We start from the raw sequence: 5,985 nt of genomic DNA, 5'->3' as shown, positions 1-5,985 counted from the left end.
TGGTTATGTTGTCGCCGACTAGTGCTTTTATTTTCACAACTGCGCGTCTTCACTACCAGTTTGCTTCTGTTGCCGACGACTCGTGTTCACTTCATCACGGCAATGCAACTTTGTCATCATGGTAGAGCAACTTCATCTTTATTATCTTCGGCACTGGCAAACTCTATTGCTGCTACTTCGCAAGTTTTGCTACTTCACCAACCACGACGTCTTTATGAGCCTCGACATCTCGGCATGCGATGCCATGTTATTTTACTACAACAAGAGGCTCTCCAACATTCATGATTTCTACTTGGACATCTTCAACACATATCTTCAATCAAGCAATAACTATTCGACGACAAGAGGCTACAGTTCTCGACTCTATGTTCAGTTGTTTCCCAACTAATCAAAGAGTCGGGGACTACACAACTACAAGGCTCAAAATTTGACAAATTTTATGTCAAGCTGAAGAAATCAATTAATCAGCCAACGAGTCAACTCCAGGAGTCATTATCTTCATCTTTGCTTCGGAGCAGACATTCTACTTCAACAACTTCAAATATTTCGGTTTAGACGAGTTGGGCAACAACATCAACTCTCCTCCAAGTAAAGCATCTACAACAGCTATAACATTAATTTGATGGATTATTATCACTGACATCATCACCAGCACCTCTGCTTCATCGACCCTGACATCTCCGCTGTTGCTAATGGATGATTATGTTTTCGCCGACTTATTATTTCACCTTCACGGTTGACCTACTATGCAAATGCTGATGAGCGTCTTTGTCATTATCATTGGTTGCTACACTGCTATTGGCTGGATCACCGACATCGTCATCTTCATCATGTCGGTTGCGTTTGTCGTCGTCAACTATTTTCTTCATCTTCATGATTGGTGGATTTTGTCATCACCTTTGATCTACCTCGTCTGTCACCGACTGATTATTTTGCTGCCATGGCTACACAACTTTATCGCTGGGCTCCTTCATCTTCATTGTTAGTTGATCTGTCTGCCGCCGACTGGTTTCTTCGCCTCCATGGCTATGCGACTTCATTACTTTTGATTGGTATCACTATCTTCGCTACCACCAATATTTTTGCCACCTCTGGTGGGCAATATTCTCTCTATATTGGTTGTCTTGTCTCTATGCCAACTGCGTCAGCTACCATCAATGAACAATTGTGACTACGTGCTCAGGGGCTTACTAGCTTAAATACAAGTATTATATCTTCAATTTGGACTTGCTCCGGATACATGCAACATGAATTCATGATCATGGGTCTATTTTATATGCTCAAAGACTGGACTATTTATTATTCCCCGTAAGGGTTATCAATTGAATACTTGCGCCAGTCGGGATTCAATTGTTACATCTATTTTAGAGTATCCCATAAGGGATAACCACTCAGATCAGAAGCTATTCATATGAGCTACGCTTGGTCTATATTACCCGGAAGATTTATTACTCGGGAGCATGTTATATGCGTCATCCTTTAAAGGGCGTCGAAGGCATATGTTTTGGCCTAGGCCTAATATGTCTGCAGCCCATATTTTCAGGTGTGGCCTGTCACGTTCTTTTAGGGACTTAGGCACTTTTTGCTTAGGCCAAAGTGCGCGTGATCAAGTGCCCAATACCTTAAAATCCTTTTATACCGCAGTTACTTAACTTTTTAGGAGTTGGTACAATGCATCTTAAAAGGTGTCAAATAGTAAAGCTTTATATAGCTGTCCCGCTGACTTTTTTATATATAAGTCAAGGTGCTGTTTGGGTTTTTAAGCATTTGATTGGATACAATATCATTGCTTTTCGCCACGTAAGTGTGCATTTTTATTGACCAATATTATGGCTTAGGCTGATTATATGTTGTGGCCATTTTCTAGGCGGTTGGTAAATCCTTTATGAGTTTATTTACTCGGATTTTACACCACATATGCCATATATTTCCAGGTGTGGTGAAACCATGTGTCTTCTAGGGACTTAAGCACATCTGTTAAAGCAGTGTGCGCATGGCGTATGCCCAATACTTTGGAAATTTCTTTATTCACAATATACAAGCTTCTTTATAGCTATTTTGCTATATCACTCATCATATTTTACAAAGCAGTTGGTATATCACTCGGATCATGTTATTTGGAGGATTCACACCGCATATGCTATATATTGATATCAAGTCACTTGGTTGATTACGATTATCAAAACCACTCGGTTGGTTGGATTATTTATTCCTTGACTATATGCTTGGTTTGTTCAATTAACCACATTGTCGGGGGCTGCACCTATTAGGTGCATCTAGTCGGTGCACCTGACTTTATTTTCCAGCCCTCCACAGTCTTCAGATTTGGTAAAAGTACTCGGGAGACCATGACAAAGATGATTGAAGCACTCGGCTTTGGAGTAATCTGGTTCGAGAGAAGATTATCTTTTCGACTGCGAAGGTCTCAGGGGCTACTGTGGATATTATGGGTACCCCATACCCATACGGCATGGTTATCCGACTAGTCATAGGGGATAACTTATATCTATGGAATATGTAATAGATCATGACTCGGGTATTACGTTTCCTTATATATTACGGAACAGCCTAAAGTCCTGGTTTGATAAGATTGTAAAGTAGACCGATACCGTGTTGGTTAAGGTTTCTATCTTGTAATCCTGCCCCCCATCCTATATAAGGTGGGCAGGAAGCCCTCTAGGGGGCATGAGACAACCTGATCGTCAGATTAATACACACTCGGCGGATTCAAATCCCCAAACAGGAGTAGGGTATTACCTCTCATTGAGAGGGCCTGAACCTGTCTAAATCCTTTGTCTCCGCATCCATCCACTTTTAGGTCTCGTGCGCTACCCCCTTTTATTATTGCCGAATTCATGTTTCGACACCACGTACACGGCGGCGATGGCCGCGTGTGCGTCACCGGCCAGTCTACGATGGGTAGCTGCAGTACAGCGACCGCAGCCATCCATCAGTGACGGGATCACTTTAACGGCATGATGCAAATGAAGATAGTATTGCCCTATTATTAGTGACAATTGACAATATTATGGCATGCGATTAGCTTCCGGCGCATTACAGCGCGCGAGTATTATTTAGTGGTTTTCTAGGAGGTGTAAAGCGTTTCAAAGCAAAGATTACCCTCTCAGCAAGTAGTCAGAGTCTTATCCGATGAAGTACATGTTAAATTAGGATACTATATACTACTAAGTGATGAGAAAGAGAGAGAAAGTGAAAATTGGAACCATGCCATTATATAAAATTTAAGATATGCCATTTTGACCCACATGTCATTGACTCATGTGAGTTCTTTATGTCATTGAGATACCGATGACATATCTTAAACTTTGTAAAATTATAATGGCATGGTTCTTGTCGATGACATGGGACCGGGAGTATCGTGACTAGAGGCTTGAGGCAGACACAATCGCCCACGTGGCCTGGCACCCACGGGGGGGGGGGGGGGGGGGGGGGCCCGAGGGTGGTGTGTTCGCCCTCCTCTTTGTCTCCCCGAGGGGGTCGGACCGCTCTCGCCTTGGCCCCGAGGGCTGGGGCGCCCCGACCCCTTGTGGATTTTGCGCCGCGTGTATGGGTTAGGTGAGCACAGCGGCGCTCACCTAACCGCATTTATTGCGGTTTGGACGAACGCGTCACGCCGCGTGTAATGCGGTGCAGCGCGCTCGTTTATCCGGTCTGTGACCAGTCACAGACCGGTCAGATCGTGGGTTAGGTGGCGACAGGCGGTCTGACGCACGCCTCGCCCCGTCCAGTCAGGACGAGAGCCTCCAAGCACTCGTCCCTAGCCGGAGCCGGCGTGTTACCTCCTGGAGATGACACGTTGGTTCCGGTCAGATATATACCAGGCTTCATCCTAACCATTACAGGCAAGATGTTGTATGAAGAAGGGCGAACATGCAGATTGTTAAACTGACACGTGATGGACAAGAATGACCGATTGGTGACCGGTCTGACAATGGTCATGTCGTCAGCAGACAGCCATCTCCCACGTCGCGCCTGCTTCCGGTGGAAGTGGAGGTAGGTATGGGCCGTCCCGTCAGAAGGTGATTCGGATGGCAGCGATACAAATCTCCGTCCATTAATGAAGAGAAGTCAAGTTGAAAGAAAGGGAGGGAGAGATGATGCATGTGGGATCCCCTTGGGATATAAAAGGAGGACCTTGCCCACTTAGAAAGGAGAGGAGAAAGCAATCCCAGAAGAATCGGGGGCTGACTGGCACTTTGTAGCTTCTTCATACGCGAATCCACCAAAACACAGGAGTAGGGTATTACGCTTCTCAGCGGCCCGAACCTGTATACATCGCCCGTGTCTTGTGTGTTTCCGCTCTCGCGAACCTTCCACAGATTGGGAGCTTAGAACCTCACCCAGGGCCCCCGGCCGAACTGGCAAAGGGGGGCCTGCGCGGTCTCCCGGTGAGGAGCCCCACGCTCCGTCATCTGGCGCGCCAGGTAGGGGGCTCTGTGAGTGATCTTCTGAGCTCTCGCACTCTTTCGTGTTCGCCAAGCTTTTCCTGTTCAGCCCAATGGCCGAGCAAGCAAAGGCGCACGACCTCTCCCCGAGTATGAGCGGTGACGACGGGGAGCTAAACCCACGCCGTCGAGCTCGTACTCCACCGCCCCCTCCACGCCAAAGTCCTAGGCGGGAGAAGGCGCTCGAGAGGGCCGAAGGATCCGCGACTTCGACATCCACAGGAGGTGGAGAAGGGCGGCGAGATGGGGAGCGTCGCCTCCTCGTCTACGGCGACGGCAGCACGCCCCAGGGCGCGCTCCAAGCTGCGGGCGCGCTCCTACGTCACCCGCCCGTCGCCCATGACCCGGAGTCTCCAGCCCAACGTTGGCTGGACGATGTGGCCAAATTGGTCATGACTGCACGGCAGCGCCTGGATGCTGGTGGGCGGTCCTCCGCCACCAAGGCCTCTGGTGCTGCTACCACCGGCTCCGCGTCGTCAAGACGGAGGGCGCGGCGAGCGGCAGCCGCTGTTCGCCATTCGGCCGCCACTCCTTCGTCAACGCCTCTGACCCGGGAAGATCTGCGTGGGGGACCGGATGCCCGCATCAGTATCGAGCGCCGGCGTAATGGCCGACGTGCTCCCCACGCAACGGAGGGCGCCTCCTCGTCCGGAGTGTCACCTCACCACAGACGCGGGGATCAGCCCTCCGTGCCCCCGGTTGGTGGTGTCGGCTGTAGAGCCTTTGTGGCGAGCCTTCGGAACGTCCGTTGGCCCCCAAGGTTCCGGCCCACCATCGCCGAAAAATATGACGGGAGCGTCAACCCCGCCGAGTTTCTCCAGGTCTACACGACCGGGATCGAGGCCGCCGGGGGTGACGACAGGGTCATGGCGAATTTCTTTCCCATGGCCCTGAAAGGACAGGCGCGGGGTTGGCTAATGAACTTGCCACCCGCGTCTGTCCACTCTTGGGAGGATTTGTGCCAACAGTTCACCATGAACTTTCAAGGCACATATCCGCGCCCAGGTGAGGAAGCGGACTTGCACGCAGTACAGCGAAGGGATGATGAGTCACTTCACTCGTACATTCAGCGGTTCTGTCAAGTCCGCAACACCATACCATGCATCCCTGCACACACGGTGATTTACGCGTTCAGGGGGGGTGTGCGGCACAATCGCATGCTCGAAAAGATCGCCTCCAAAGAGCCCCAGACTACCGCGGAGCTTTTTCAGCTCGCGGACCGAGTGGCTCGTAAGGAGGAGGCATGGACCTGGAACCCCTCCGGTTCCGGTGTGGCAGCTTCGGCCGCCCCCGGATCCGCCGCTCAGACAGGGCGGCGTGACAGGAGGAGGAAGAAGAGGTCAGCCCACACCGACGACGAGGGTCATGTCCTCGCTGTCGAGGACGCTTCGCGGGCCACTCGAAAGGGGAGGCCTGCGGGCGACAAAAAGAAGGAGGCCGGCGCTCCTAGTAGGGAGCGCCCAACCGACAAGTGGTGCATCGTCCACAACACTTCCCTTCACGACCTCGCGGACTGCCG

The sequence above is a fragment of the Oryza sativa genome, chromosome 4 (assembly GCF_034140825.1).
Source record: "Oryza sativa Japonica Group chromosome 4, ASM3414082v1".
In the NCBI taxonomy this organism is placed as follows: domain Eukaryota; kingdom Viridiplantae; phylum Streptophyta; class Magnoliopsida; order Poales; family Poaceae; genus Oryza; species Oryza sativa.
This window is presented reverse-complemented; position numbering follows the sequence as displayed.